Below are 15083 nucleotides of genomic sequence, written 5' to 3'. Positions count from 1 at the left end.
CTCCGTGTGATTGGTGGCCTGGAGGGGGACCGTGTTGAAATGTAAAGTTACTGCTTCTCCTGGACCAGGCGGCCGCAACGGTGGGCTGGGGATACATGATTAGTAGCCGGAGATTGTACTCTGGAGGGTGTTTGCATGTGTCTATGCGTGTGGGTGTGCGCATGCACACCACCGAGTTAGTTTCAACGTGACCTGGCACGGTTCACTGCCATCAGTTCGATGCGTTGTATTCCACGACTGTCTTGTGAGTGTTTAGGCGTCTGGTCGTCCACCTGCTCCTCTCTATTCACCGAAAGCTAACGCTAATGCTAATCCTAACGCTAATGCTAACGCTAACTCGCAACCACCCGTTTTTTGGGGGGAGGTGTTCTCCACCTACAGTACAGGGACAAATTCACAGCTGCTCAGGGCTGTAAGGGCTTTGAATGCATGGCCTGTGTGCTAGGTATAAATACTCCTGTGTCTATATCAGTGGACGGCACTCCAAGGACAGGGGAACCCCGGGGTTATCCTTCCCCAGCAATGTCAACTCAATGCTGGGTGAACCTGCGCTAACAGGCCTCTCTTGGCTGGGTCTCTTCTTGATGATTTACTGGATTTTACTGGTATTCCGTTTGTTCTCTGCTGCTGTTACTGGAAGTGTCCTTTCACATGTTCTATGTAATTTGTAAGAATTACAGAACGTGTACTTATTTAACAAGCACTAAAACAAAGAGATGTGTGCCTTAAAATGGTCGGATAATACAGTGCAGTTATCTCAAATGATTTGAAGATCTTGAAGCCATGAAAGACAACTCTGGCGGGAAGTCAGTTTCACAGGGAATTGAGATCTTGTTGATGTGGGTCATAAAAACCAAGATGCTGTCGGAGATGCATTTTTCCTTGACAGAATTCCATCTCGGCTGAGTTATGGAGCTTGACAGGCCTTTGAGCGATGGAAACACTCGATATCAGATGAGAAAAGTGATGCTGTGCCTGGATGTGCACAAAATAGTAATCAGTGAGAGTTGGTGTGTGTGTTTATCGAGAGAAAGAGAGAGAGAAAGAGAGAGAGAAAGAGAGAGAGAGAGAGGGAGAGAGACCGAGATCAGAGGAATACGAAGGAATCAGTGGACTAGTAACAGCCTCGGATATCTTGCAACGGCATCCGTTCAATTTACAGCCTGTTCAAATCACAGAGTGACTTACGGCATTGTGCCTGTGACATCATCATGTGATGTTCTCTCGAGCAAAAGACGAACATACAGAGGACACAATCTACACGATGTAATCTCAATCTCTGGTGTAAAGAAATCACTTGCTGCACAACATTTCTGTACCTCTGGCTCATCTCAGTCCTCAAGGCAGTGCATGTGTGTATGTGTGTGTGTGTGTGTGGGAGGAGGGTACGTGAGATGTATTACAATTGTCCTTTCCAGTCAGCACCCTTAGTGGGACTCCTCGGGGCAGAAAATGCCCCAAATGTTTGTCGGGTTTGGTTTTTCTGGTTGCACGCCTAATGCAAGCCAGACCCAGCAGCTCATGGGAGAGCGCCAGCCTGCACGTTTCCCCTCCCTCCCTCCGCCTGCACGTCTCCCTCCCTCCCTCCGCCAGCACGTCTCCCTCCCCCAACCTGCACGTCTCCCTCCCTCCCTCCGCCTGTACGTCTCCCTCCCTCAGTCCTCGCCGAGACGCAACGTCCTCGCCTTCCGAGAGGCGCTTTCGGTCGGACGCTACGAGGCGCGGAGAGGCCGAGATATTCCGTCAGCGCTCTGCGCTTTTTTGTCCTCCCGCTCCGCGCTCGATTTCCTCCCGTCTCCCCTCCTTCGTCGCCGTTGGTGTGATGACGTCATCACCTCGCTGGCCCGGCGGGCGACGGAACACATGTCGTCTTTGATCACGTGGGCGTGTTCAAGCGTCCCTCCTTCCCGATCGGAACCAGGCACCGCTGCCTGCCACTCCCTCACAACAGCTGGGTATAATTGGGTCGGCGGAGGGGGGGCTTAGTGTTAACCGGCCCGGAGCACGAGTAGGGGCCTCTACTTCCACCCTGCCACTCCGAGGGTGTCGAGTGACTCAGCGAAGGTGAAGGTGTCTCGAAGCCCAGCCCCCCCCCCCCCCCCCCCCTCCCCCCCCGGGCGCTGGTCCGACCGCGGTACGAGCAAGACTGTTCGACTGGGCGACTCACACACACTTGTTCCACGAGGGTGGAAACGCAAATGCACGCCCCCCCTCCTCCCCCCCCCCCCCCCCCCACACACACACACACACACTGCAGAAACAGGAGCACACACAAACACACACACCTTCGTCACTCATCGCCACCTCTCATTGTCTCGAGGCCTTGGCCCTCACATGCCGTCGTTCATCCAGCGCCAGACACTAGCGCTGATCTCTCCTCACAAGTCTCTCTTGTCTCTTACCTGTCTGCCTCCTCTGCCAGCAGATGTTTACAACACAGACGCACGGGGAGGAGTGTCTTCTGCTCAGGGCCACAGCTGATAACAAACGAACGGGGGGGGGGGGGGGGGGGGGGGGGGGGGATTTGATTGCCGCAGTGAAAGCTTGTCTTGTGTGGAGGTTGCGGTTCTATAACTGGTGGAAGGGAGTGAGAGAGTGAGAGAACGAGAGAGAGAGAGAGAGAGAGAGAGAGAGAGAGAGAGAGAGAGAGAGAGAGAGAGAGAGAGAGAGAGAGAGAGAGAGTGTGTCATGGAAAACGTCGGTCGACCGGGCAACAACAGACGGTGGAGTCCAATTGAAAGCCGTGCCAGACGACATCAGGCCGTTGGCACATCAGACGCGTGACGCTAATGCCTCACTCATCAGGGCTTGCGAATCCGATGACTGGGCTACACCGAACGGTTCCTCTCTGACCACAGTGGGAATAATCGGTCTGTCTGTGTGTGCGGTGCGGTGCTGAGGCATCTACTTGATCAGTCAGCCTGTGGGGAACTGATGTGATTGTTTTGTACTGAACATGGGGGAATGTGAACAGCGTTCGGGGCATACTACTGGGGTGCTGCAGAAGCACACACACACACACACATACAAACGCACACTTCCTCGTCAGAACATGAAGCCCCTTTTCTTATCTTAGTTTCTCCTCATTTTTACGAACGTCCTTGTGTTCGTCTGCGAGGGCAGCGAGGGGTCAGTGGTGTCGGTCGGCCGGTTTGAACTAAACCCATTGTGAGAACAGGTAGACCATGTCCTGCCTTTGGCAAGAGCTCTCGCCAGTTAACACATGTCTCCAGGGCGTAGACCGAGCCCCAGCACACAGGCAGACAGAGAGACCAGCCAGGGTAAACAGCAGGCGGACACTTTCCATGTGCTGTTCATGGAGGTATGCTGCTCCTCTGCTGCTGATGTTGGTCTCATCAAAGACCCCAGACCCCAGACCCCACACCCCAGACCCCAGACCCAGACCCAGACCCCAGACCCCACACCCCAGACCTAGACCCCAGACCCCAGACCCAGACCCAGACCCAGACCCAGACCCCAGACCCCAGACCCAGACCCAGACCCCAGACCCCAGACCCCAGACCCCAGACCCCAGACCCCAGACCCAGGCCCCAGACCCCAGACCCACACCCACACCCAGACCCACACCCAGACCCAGACCCCAGACCCCAGACCCCAGACCCAGACCCCAGACCCAGACCCCAGACCCAGACCCCAGACTCCAGACTCCAGACCCAGACCCAGACCCCAGACCCCAGACCCCAGACCCCAGACCCCCAGACCCCAGACCCCAGACCCAGACCCAGACCCCAGACCCAGACCCCACACCCCAGACCCAGACACAGACCACCCCACAGCCCAGAACCCAGACCCCAGACCCCAGACCCCAGGACCTGGACCCCAGACCCCAGACCCAGACCACCCCACACCCCAGACCCTAAACCCCGGACCCACACCCAGACCACCCTACACCCCACACCCCAAACCCAGATCCCCGACCAGATTAGACCAGACCAAACCAAACCCAAACCACCAGGCTGTAGTTATCATCTGCCAGCAGTCTTGTAGAGCAGTACAGTACAGCAGCATGTGAGCCTACAGGTGTCTTTCTGCACCCTGTGTGTGTGGCCGTGCCCAGCCTGGGACAGAGTTGTCTCTGATTCATTACTCTAATAGACAGGCCAGAGACATCTCGCTCGTTAAACTGTCACAGGATTGTTAACAGAGACCATCCACACGGGAGTAAACGCAGGACAAAACACATTGTGTGTGTGTGTGTGTGTCTGTGTGAGTGTGTGTTCATTCGTGTCAACGTTTGTAGATGTAAATGTGTGTGTGTATATGAGTGTGTGTGTGTAAGTATATGTGTGTGTGTGTTACCTGCTCTTCTTGCCAGGGTAGACAGGAGCTGTGGAGGATCAATGTTGATGACCTCAGCACCTCTGTGTGGCCCTTGGTTACCACTTGGTAACCAGGAGGAAGGCGAATGTTCGAAGCCAAGGTAAATACACCGCAGACAAGAGAGAGAGAGCGAGGGAGAGAGAGAGAGACAGAGAGAGAGAGGGTCAGTTTACTCAATGTCCCTTTGGGTGTGCAGTGTTGCTGGAGTGAAAGTTGTGCATGACAAGAATGTTAAGGCCTTAAAAGGCTTTCAAACCATCAGAACCGTTCCGGGAACGTTCAATAACTGTACCGGGGCGAGAGGACGGAGGCTTTTCTCCGAGCCAGCGTGCTCCAGTCTGGAAGCAGTTCCACCCCAGACGTGGAGCGTTGGAACAGCGATCAGCTCTACATTGTCGTCTCTTTTCGTCAGGAACTGCCAACAACAACTAACAACAATAAAAAAAAAGAGACTCCGAACACACGTGTGTGTGTGAGAGAGTGAGAGAGAGAGAGACAGAGAGAGAGACAGAGAGAGAGATAGAGACAGAGAGAGAGAGATAGAAAGCTGCATTGTGGCTTCGAGGTGAGGCCCGTGGTGTCGGAGAAGGCTGGCCGGAGTCTCCCTCTCTCTCAGACAGGACCACCTACAGGGTGAATGAGCACATTAGGCCCAGACGGTGGGGTCTTACTGCAGCCAGTTATGGATGATTAATGGGTGTATGAAGTTACCCCCGCATCCACTCTGCCCCCCCCGTCGAGGAGCATAGAGCGCCCCCCCGCTGCTGCTCTGGGGGGCACTGCATTTTGGCATCCGCAGGGAGGGCGGTAGGGGTGCGAGCAGAGGGGTCAATGAGCTACACACACACACACACACACACACAAGGTCCATTAGGTCATACAGGCAGAGAGCACCTGTGTCAGATCACACAAGGGCCCAACAATGACAGTTTGTCAAACACTCGTACAGCCCAAAATAAAGTATCGTCCTGGGGAGGGGTGGGGGTGGGGGGGATGGGTGGGGGGGGGTTGGGGGGGTTAGGTGCGCAGGATGAGTGGGTGAAGTTGATTTATCACCCTAGTGGTGTCCACAGTCTTTGTCTTTCCCATATATGTCAGGAACAGCAGTGTGTGTGTGTGTGCGAGTGTGTGTGTGTGTGAGCGTGTGCGGAGGGGAGGGGCATTATGTGGGTGGCCAGAAGCTGTGTACCCTGGGATAGTATCACTAGATCGCCATGGACACCATGGCGAGTCACCCAGTCCTTGGCTGTGCCTGTGTGTGTGTCCAGGCAGAGGTCACAGGGCCAGGTTATGATAAGATTTAAGATAATACACACTCAACACATGATTGTCAGACTTCCAATTTCCATCTTTGTTTTAAAGGAGATCTTTGTCTATTTATCCAAAGCCTCTGGCAAATAAATCCGTCTGGGCTGAACGGTTACCCAGAAATAAATGTATGTGTGCGTGTGTATTTGTGTGCGTGTGTGTCAGGGGGAGAACCGGTGATTATGTGTTTGCGGGGGGGAGTGGGGGGGGGGGTGGGGGTGTTTGGGATGTGTGAAATGGAATGCAGACTGCTGGAAGAGCACTCAGGGGAAAGTCTGCGAGGTCATCTCAATTTGCCGGGGGGTGATCCCGGGTTAATCCGTCACTCATTAGGTCTGGGAGATAACACAGATAGGGGTAGTGGTGGTGGAGCTCTACCTCTCTCTCATCCCCCACAGAGAGAGAAACACACACACACTCACAGACACACACACACACAAAGTCACACACACATACACAAAGACACACACACACACACAGGCACAGTACTAGTCATTAGAAACCAAAGCGCTAAAAGAGAACACCAGAGTGGGACAGATAGAAGGAGGCCCTAAGCTCTTCCTGATCTCGACACTCCCCTTCCCCATTACCTTTGTCCCCCCCGGGACAATGGAGCCAATTAATTAGGCTTGGTTTCCAGCAGTGGGGGGAGGGGGGGTGGGGGGGGTAGAAACGGGGCAGTACAGACCCAGAAATAGCCCCCCCCCCCCCCAACTTAGAACTGACGGTCCATTATGGAAGTCCATCTCAAGAGAGGAGGCTCCGAGCTCTTGACTCTGCGAGCCCCACCAGTGAGGGCTGGAAATAGCCTGCGCTCCTCTGGCCTGCTGCCGCTGACGGAGGGCGGGGAGGCGTGGGGCGACTGGAGGACAGAGCTGGTGCTGGGTAGGAGGGCAGCTGTGTGAGGTGGGCTTTGAGGAAATGCCCGCTTGCCCGCACGCACGCACCACACCACACCACACACACTCCCGCGAGGGGTCCCCCCTCTCTTCCTCCTTCTCATAACAAAAGCTCTATTGCTGGAACATGACAAAGCAAACAAACCGGGGCCTAATTACCCGGCCGATAAGGAAATGGAGTCATTATTGCTAATATTTGTGTTATGAGACGATACCTTACCCCCGGCCCCGCTAGGTCTCCGCCGTGGAAATTAATTTCTAATTGGGGCCCCGAGAGACGATAATTTAAAAAGACAAATGTGACAGACAGACAGACGCTGGGTCTCGACCCCCCCCCCCCCCCTCCCCCTCCCAATCTCCTCATGTCAGGCTGGATGTGAGCGAGCGTACAGCGAGGCCCTCAGAGAAACCACACGGCGTGAGAAGCAGCGGTCGCTCTCGCCAGCGTGATGGATGGGTCCGCTGTGCGCTCGGGCCCCCGAACAGCGTCTCTCCCGCTTTCCCCCCCTCCCGAGATAAGAATGGAAGGAGCCGGCGTCTAGACGAGGGGGTTGCGGGAGCGGACGGCCTCACCTCGGTCCCGGCTCTCCAAGATTCCTGGGATTTGGAAACGCGTTCCCTCCCCCTTTTCTCCCCCGCATTTTTCCACTACTTATTTCCCCCCCCTGGCCGGTAGGACAGGTTGCTGGCAGGAGATGAGAGTGAGGCTGCGATGAGGGACGATCGATAAGAGCGCTCTCTCTCTCTCCTGTCTTCCCGGGATGAGTCTCGGGGGGGGGGGGGAGGTGCGGAGCGAGGCCAGACTCAGCCATGGGTGGGCTGCTTGTTCTCAACACTTTCATCTCCCTTTCTTTCCTATCCCACTCTCCTTAATCACTTCTCTTGTCTCCTTAGCTGTCCTCTCCTCTCCTCTCCTCTCTTCTCTTCCCCCCCTCCCCTCCCCTCCACCCCCCTCTCCTCTCCTCTCCTCTCCTCTCCTCTCCTCTCCTCTCCTCTCCTCCCCTCCCCTCCCCTCCCCTCCCCTCTCCTCTCCTCTCCTCTCCTCTCCTCCCCTCCCCGCTCCTCTCCTCCCCTCTTTTCCCCTCTCCTCCCCTCTCCATACAGTGCCCCACCAGCAGATGTTGCAGTGCTTGAGTGTGTGCGTGTGTCTCCGTAGCGCTCGGTGCCATGGCGATACGATCTAGAACGGTAGCCATGCTGACCCTGACTAAGGGCGCGACCCTCGCGCCTTCCTTCCCCGTCCGCCTTTTTTGTAAGGGAGTCACGGAACCGTGCCCTGCTGATACGAGGTGAGGGCTTTTGTGTCGGCCTGACAGGTTTGGCAAATATGTGTGTGTGGGTGTGAACGTGTGTGTGTGTGATAAGCATCAGCACACCAAGCTCTTATCGTGGCCCTTGCCCCTCGGGGCCGCCGGACGACAACAAACGTTTATTTATCCGGGGGGGGGCAGCCGGCTGCGTTTCCACGGGACGGCGAGCGGAGGCACGGTGTCCGGTTTCCGCGGGCGGACGACGGTGTGTTGCCATAGCAACGAGTGGGGAAATGAAGTGAGCGCCGAGGCCCAATAACAAACGGACGGAGGAGAGAGAATGGAAGGGGAGTTGAAGGCATACAATAACATCAGCAAGTGTTTGGGCTGCACCGCGCTGCGGCTCGTGACCTTAGACGGAAATGACACCTTTCTAGCCAGCACGAAACTGTTAGACGATATGGATCCATTCCCCTTGGTTTACAATGTCTTTTATGCCCTGCAGGCAAGCTACACCGATTTACAGCAGTGACAAAGATAAACGTATAGTCACAATGATGAATGGAAATATATTTTGGGGGGATATGTTTGAATACTTTGAGGTCTTAACATGGATGTTATGGATTTAGTAGGTTTGAGACATAATCTTCGACAAATATTCATCATTTGTTCGTGCCGTCCGCTTAGATCAGCTGTATACTTCAGACACAAAAGTACCTTTCTATGGTAGAAGGTTAAAGTATTTTCTCCTCAAGACATTTTCAATAGATTGAGTGTAAGTGGTCCATTTGATAATTACAGTAAATTTTCCTGGCTTTTCTAACAAAATCGTTCCTCAGTTGAGACTTTCCTTCCAGAGCAAACAGAAGAAAAAATATCTTCCGAATCAATAGCACATTAAAGGTAATATTATTCCTGACGTAAATTACACAACCACTTTCAGTCTGCTGCAGAACGCTGAGCTGGCGTTCAGCAGCCAAAGAGCCCGGCAGAGCGTTAGCTTCCGGCTAGCAGAGATCCCACAGGTAAATGTTGAGATCTCCATAGGCTATCTGGCATGGGAAGCTCTTCCAGCTCCCCCTCTCCCCCTTGCCCCCCCCCCCCCCCCCCCCCCCGTTTCCTGTCACCCACCCCTGACGTTAATAATCTGTTAGGCTCTGTGAGATTCCTCTCACTTCCTCTCCCACATCCCCTCTGGACCTCTGCTTGGGGCTGGGTGGAGCAGGCTTGGCTTCCACCCGGACATGGCTGGTGATAACCCCCCGACCGGCCACACGGGCCGGGGGTCCGAGCTCTCGGAGAGGCTTCAATACCTCGTGGCCGTCCTGCTCCGAACACACAGACGGCTCGCACAGGCCACGGGGTAGTGTCCTAGCTACGGTAGGCACGGCGGCGCGGGGTTCAGGCGTGTGCCCACGGAGTTCAGAGTCGTCGTGGTGCGGCTCTTGTGTGTGCGTTCTGTGGCCCTGGCAGCCAGTCGTTCCAGGAGTCTTTCGCGCTCCCCCCCCCCCGCCCCCCATAAGGTTGTCCTACGAGATGAACTCTTACCCCCGGCCTTTGTCTGAATAAATCATACTTTGAAATGAGACATTAAAAATAATGAGCTGTTTCCCCCCCCCCTCCTCCCCCTCCTCCTCCTCCTGCTCCTCCACCTTGTCTTCTGGTGGGGGAACTTAATACATCCTTAAATCATCTTCTGGACAGATGGATAGATGGAGGGATGGAGGGGTTGAAGGATGAGGGACTCCAGAGGGGTTTGCACTGACACAACGCAGTTCTTTCCATTCTTTCCATGACCACGAGCTGGAACATCTCTGCATGTTTTTTTTTCTTCTTCTTCTCCTCTTTAGTTCAAGGCTACCTCAGGGTTCCAAAACAATTTGGAACCGTGACACAGTCCCACACCGAGCTTGTAAATGCTCTTTAACGGCCAGGCCTCCATTGTCACATTACAGGCACAAATCTGTACTTGGTTGCGCAACTCGGGGCAAGACACCCTTCCAGCTTCCCAGATCTCTACCCTGGCAGTGCAGGCTGGTGACGCTCTTAACCATCCTCTGCTGGCTCATGACTTGATTGCGGTTCTACTCTCTGGACCCGAGGGAACTGTGTGCCCCCCCCACACACACACGCACACCCACTTCCACCCTCTGTGGCCTTCCCACCCCGAATCAGAAGGGTCCGGAACTCTCCCAGTCCGTAGTCGTCCTTCAGTCCCCCTGAAAAACACACCACCCCCCTCATGGGGGCTTCTGTTCCAAATGGTTGGGGGGTTGTGTGGCGGGGGTGGGTGGTGGGGTGGGGTCTGAGAGCGGGGTAGGGGCGGGGCAGGGGAGGCCGTAGGCAGCAGCATTACCCCTGGCAGGCTCATGTGGTCAGATGGTAACTGTGGTCTCTGGACCCGGTACAGCAATAACACTACTGCTCCATCAGTGTCAGAAACAATCTACGTGGACCAAACCAGCTGGACGCCGTACCCTTAAACACAACAGCCCCCCCCTTCCCCTCTCCGGTCCCCCCCCCCCGACCCTCCTCCCTCTCCCCGTCCCCTGTTATTCCTGGATGGACGCGGTTCCCCGTTTTTAGCCCGATAATGAAAACCCCCCTCGTAAAGATGTCACAGTTACGGCTTGGCTCTCTCCATCATGGTGAATTGGGCTTGCGCAATCCTCCCAGTACAATGCTGGCCCCTGGTCGTGCCATGCTGTTGTTTCCTCATCCTGTGTTGCAAGGGGCTCGTCCTGCGGAGGGTCTGGTGGTCATCCCGCAGCAGGGCCTCAGCGCGGCTCGAAACTCGGCAAGAAGGCTCGGCTCTCCCCCTGGGGGCGCGGCTTCGAAAGACTTGATTTACCAGACGGCTTGCGAGCCTGTCGGGTGACGCGAATCCTTCACAGATCATTTCCACGTACGTACCGATGGCGCTTCGACGCACAACCCACATAACCCACGGGCCGGGTTTATCCGGCGCTTCTCGTTACCCTGACGACGGTGCAGCATCACGTCCTGGTGTGAGCGTGTCTGCCGAGGCCCGGGAGGAAGGGGTGGGGGGGAGCCTGGCAGGGTGTGTGTGTGTGAGCTCATCCTGCTACACACACACACACACAGACACACACAGCTTCTCTCCGTCCCACCTTCCAAGAACAACGGCCGGGCAGAGGCAGAAGCACCCGTCGGCTTCACAGTCCATTACCGGGTCTAAGCGTCCATAGCCGGGGCCTTTGAAGCCCGGCACACGAGACTGGAGGAAACATGGGACTCGGCCCAGAAGTGAATTCCCTCGTATAGACCACATACACACACACACACACACACACGTGTGCAGACCCGACTCGTCTCACACACGAGCACGCCCGCGCCTATCCCACATGTTCAGACAGACACATGGCTGCAGACACACACGCACACAGACAGACACATACGCGGAGCACGCTGTACAGGTCCTGTAGGCGTGCCGACCAGCACACACACACACACACACGCGGAACACTCTCAATCATACAGACACGCAAAGGGGGCGGAATTCGCCGAGGAACGGGAGGCGAGGACAAAGCGAGGAGGAATATAAAAAAAAAAACAATAAACGTGTCAGGGTCGGCTCCTAATTTACGGTTCCAGCGGCTTCCTCCGCACTCCCTCCTCTCCACAGGACAGATGGCGCTCGACGTGTGGCAAGGAGTCAAAAATGCGCGCTGACACCAAACGCGCACCCTTGCTCTCACACCTTGCCAGTGACAGCGTGAAGGCTGCCCCCTCCCACCTCCCTTGGGGGGGGGGGGGGGGGGGGCAGGGAAAAGGGGGAGACGGGGGGAGGCGTTTAGTAGCCACGGCGGCTTGTGCGTTGTATCTCGAAAGACGTCGGAGCCGAGACGGTGTGAACGGCCCCCCCGACCGCACGGCGTGACAGAGCGGCCTCTCTGTTTACACTCTGGCTGCAGCCTGGAGCCTCCAACGCTCCCTGTGCTGCTGCAGTCTGATGCCTGGGACTCATGATGAGGCTGCTCTGTGTGTGTGTGTGTGTGTGTGTGTGTGTGTGTGTGGAGGAGACAAACTGAAAGCTAGGGTATGGAGCTGTGGAGGAGTGTGTGTGTGTGTGTGTGTGTGTGTGTGTGTGGAGGAGACAAACTGAAAGCTAGGGTATGGAGCTGTGGAGGAGTGTGTGTGTGTGTGTGTGTGTGTGTGTGTGTGGAGGAGACAAACTGAAAGCTAGGGTATGGAGCTGTGGAGGAGTGTGTGTGTGTGTGTGTGTGTGTGTGTGTGTGGAGGAGACAAACTGAAAGCTAGGGTATGGAGCTGTGGAGGAGTGTGTGTGTTGCAGCCCTGAATCTCTGTGGTGTGTGAATCACTGTACAGTCATCCGGCAAGACTTGAGAGAGAATTTTCTTCGAAAAACTGTAGGCAGGATGGTTCATCGAGTTAACCCGACTTTCATGACCTAATCATTATTCATAAACTTATATAAATCAACTTTATTTCCAGCGCGGTTGGATTTCATGTTTCATTCAAATTTCACACAAGTTCCTGTTGGACATTTCAATACGAGATGAACACTCTGCATACTTACTGAACATTGGAGGCAGCAAGAAACAGCAGCCGCTGAGGCAAGCCACACATTTACCACTCAACTATTCTGTCATTCTCTATCACCCGGCAGGACTACTGAGTCGCTTTTACCTTGTTCTTTACGCCACCCTGTACTGAGGCCAAATCTGCCCCCGGAGAGCCTTAGCACTAATTGACGGGTTGTAAAAGATCTAGAAAGATCAGGCAGTTAAGTAGCACAGCCTGAACACCCTGAGAGAGGCGGCGGGGGGGGACGGGACACACACTTTCTCTGAGGGGTAGAGGGATGGTTTGTAGAGGAATGTTGGATAGTCTACCCCTCCGTCTTTTCCATTCCTCCATCCCTAAATTCTTAAACCTCCCTCCCTCCCTCCCTCCCTCCCTCCCTCCCTGTGTCCCTGCCCTCCACGACGACTGAAGTCATTTTCATGCCCCATAAATGTGATTGAGAAAGCGGCCACAGCGTAGGGGGGGCTCCTATAAAGCAGCGCGTCGGCTTGTTAAAGCCGAGCGCCGGCCGTAAATCGCCGAGGTGACACGCGCTAACGACATCGGCAGTGGAGCGCCGCTCGCACCTGCCGGAGGGGGGGGGGGTCACCGGAGAACCACGCCACGACCCTGCCAGGAGTCCCGGACAGGAAGGGGGGGGGGGGGGGCAGGTCAGAGGTCGAGCACTTGGCGGCGACGCGGTCCAGTCGCTAATGAGGCAGGCAGAGACACGTAGAAGACCGTGGGGGGGGAGAGAGAGAGAGAGAGAGAGAGAGGGTCAGAGTGTCGCCGAGTTACCTCCTCGCGTTCCCCTCCCCCTCTCTTCCACTTCCCTCCTGTAGATGAAGTCCTTTGCTGTCAGTCAAGCGTGGACGTTTGATGTTTACGAAGTGAGCTGGTGCCAGAAGTCGAGGCGATGAGTTTACAGGCTAGTGGTTAATCAAACATTTTCTAAGAGGGAAGAGCCCTCCATGGAACTTGGTTGGAGGGACACAAAAAGGCCCGGTCGGTCCCGAAAGGCAGGTGATTTGTAGCCCCGCAACAGCGGTGAGAGACGCTCATTTGAAATCAGTCATTCAGCCAGTTACTTGGCGACGGGCATTTCGAAAAAGGAGGGGAAAAGAACCCGGTGAACTGCCACCGCCTCAGCGCCTGAGGAATCCCACGGAACATTCCGGACCCATCCCTTTCGACCGCGGCTCGTCCGCACAGCTCCGAGGCTGAGTCCGACCCCGTCCCATTGTCCGACGTGTGAAAGGCCCTGTCCCGGTCCAGACCCTCCCCCCCCCCCAACCTCTCAACACAGGAACAAAGCACCACCCGCGAGAAGAGAAACACGGAATGGAAACTACGCGTGAACGTTCTGCTTTGTGTCTCGCCACGTCAATGACATAACGTGTCGCCGACGCCATGTTGACGGGGATATCCGATAGGCCTGCCAGCCGCACGCCGCTCTCAAAAAACCCAGAGAGAGAGAGAGAGAGAGAGAGACAAAAGCAGGAAAACATTTCCCTGCCTTTCCCTGCCTGCAGGCTCCCACCGACTCTACCAGCCTTCCAAACGCTGTTTATCCTTCCTGGCTTCCAAACTGACAGTCTGTCCAACACTCCGTTGACCGCTTTGGGTAAAGAGTATGACAGGATAATGTCTTCATAAGATAATCACTTGGGGGGAAGAAGGCCCTACCTAATGGCCCAGAGGTGCCAGATAAGTGAAAATCAAGCTTACAAGGACTGAGGGTTAGCTCTGCCTTGCATGCATGCACCCCCCCCCCCCCCTCTCCCCTAATTGACAGTAGCCCTGCCCTTAGCCTAAGGCAGAGACACACATAAAGGACCTAGCAACAGTACGTGGGCCGAGAACACAGAGCAGGGTAGTCCCATAGAAACCAGACGGAGCTTACATAGACAGGAGGGGATGTTTGACAAGAGAGGTAGTCCTTGTTTGGGGGCAGCATTTAGGCTTGGGCCTCGCCCCTTTCTCCATAGATGTGCGCCTTGCGGTTCCCCCCAAAAAATACAAGAACGGGGGGGGGGGGGAAAAATCGTAAAAAAAAAAAAAAAAAACGAGTGGCGTTTGGAGAAGAGTGCTAGCGTGGCGCAGGACACTGTTAGGTAACGTTTGGATGTTAAACATGGGCCCAACTGAGAAAGAGCAGGTCGGTTTTAGCCAGCCAGGCTTCGACAGCGGTGCTGACGAGGGGGTTGCACCGTGCTTGGGGGGCGATTGCGGAATCCTTTCACCGTTTGGCGACGCTCACCCTCACTGTGCTCAGGCTCGAGTCATTCTGCTCACGTCCAGCGTCACAACCAGGTCCGAATCGACCACCGTTCCCACATAGTTGCGCTGAGGTCATCTGTACGTTCGGTCGGGCGAAACACTAGATCTTCTAGATCTTATGTGGCGAAACACCGTGCGATAGTCAGACACATCTCCACGTCTCCGTCCTGCACCTCCTAACCGTTGAACGTTTCTAAAACCGCTCGGAAGTGAAAAGCAGATAAGTTTTGCCTACACTGGGAACCGTAAAGCCACGTTTGCTTCCTTCCGCACGGGGTTCAGCACGGGCTCCCTTCGACACGCGGCCTTCCCGTGTGCTCATCCCGCCCTGCCCGGAGGCCCAACACCCCTCTCTGACTGAACCTGTGGGACAGAGCGGGGCTTGTTCCCCAGGGCGGCCCAACGTCCACCTGCCGGTTGCGCGACTGCGTATCTCCAGATATGTGAGCGCTTTGAG

Source organism: Hypomesus transpacificus, chromosome 21, assembly GCF_021917145.1.
Source record: "Hypomesus transpacificus isolate Combined female chromosome 21, fHypTra1, whole genome shotgun sequence".
In the NCBI taxonomy this organism is placed as follows: Eukaryota; Metazoa; Chordata; class Actinopteri; order Osmeriformes; family Osmeridae; genus Hypomesus; species Hypomesus transpacificus.
Note: the sequence above shows the minus strand (reverse complement) of the source record.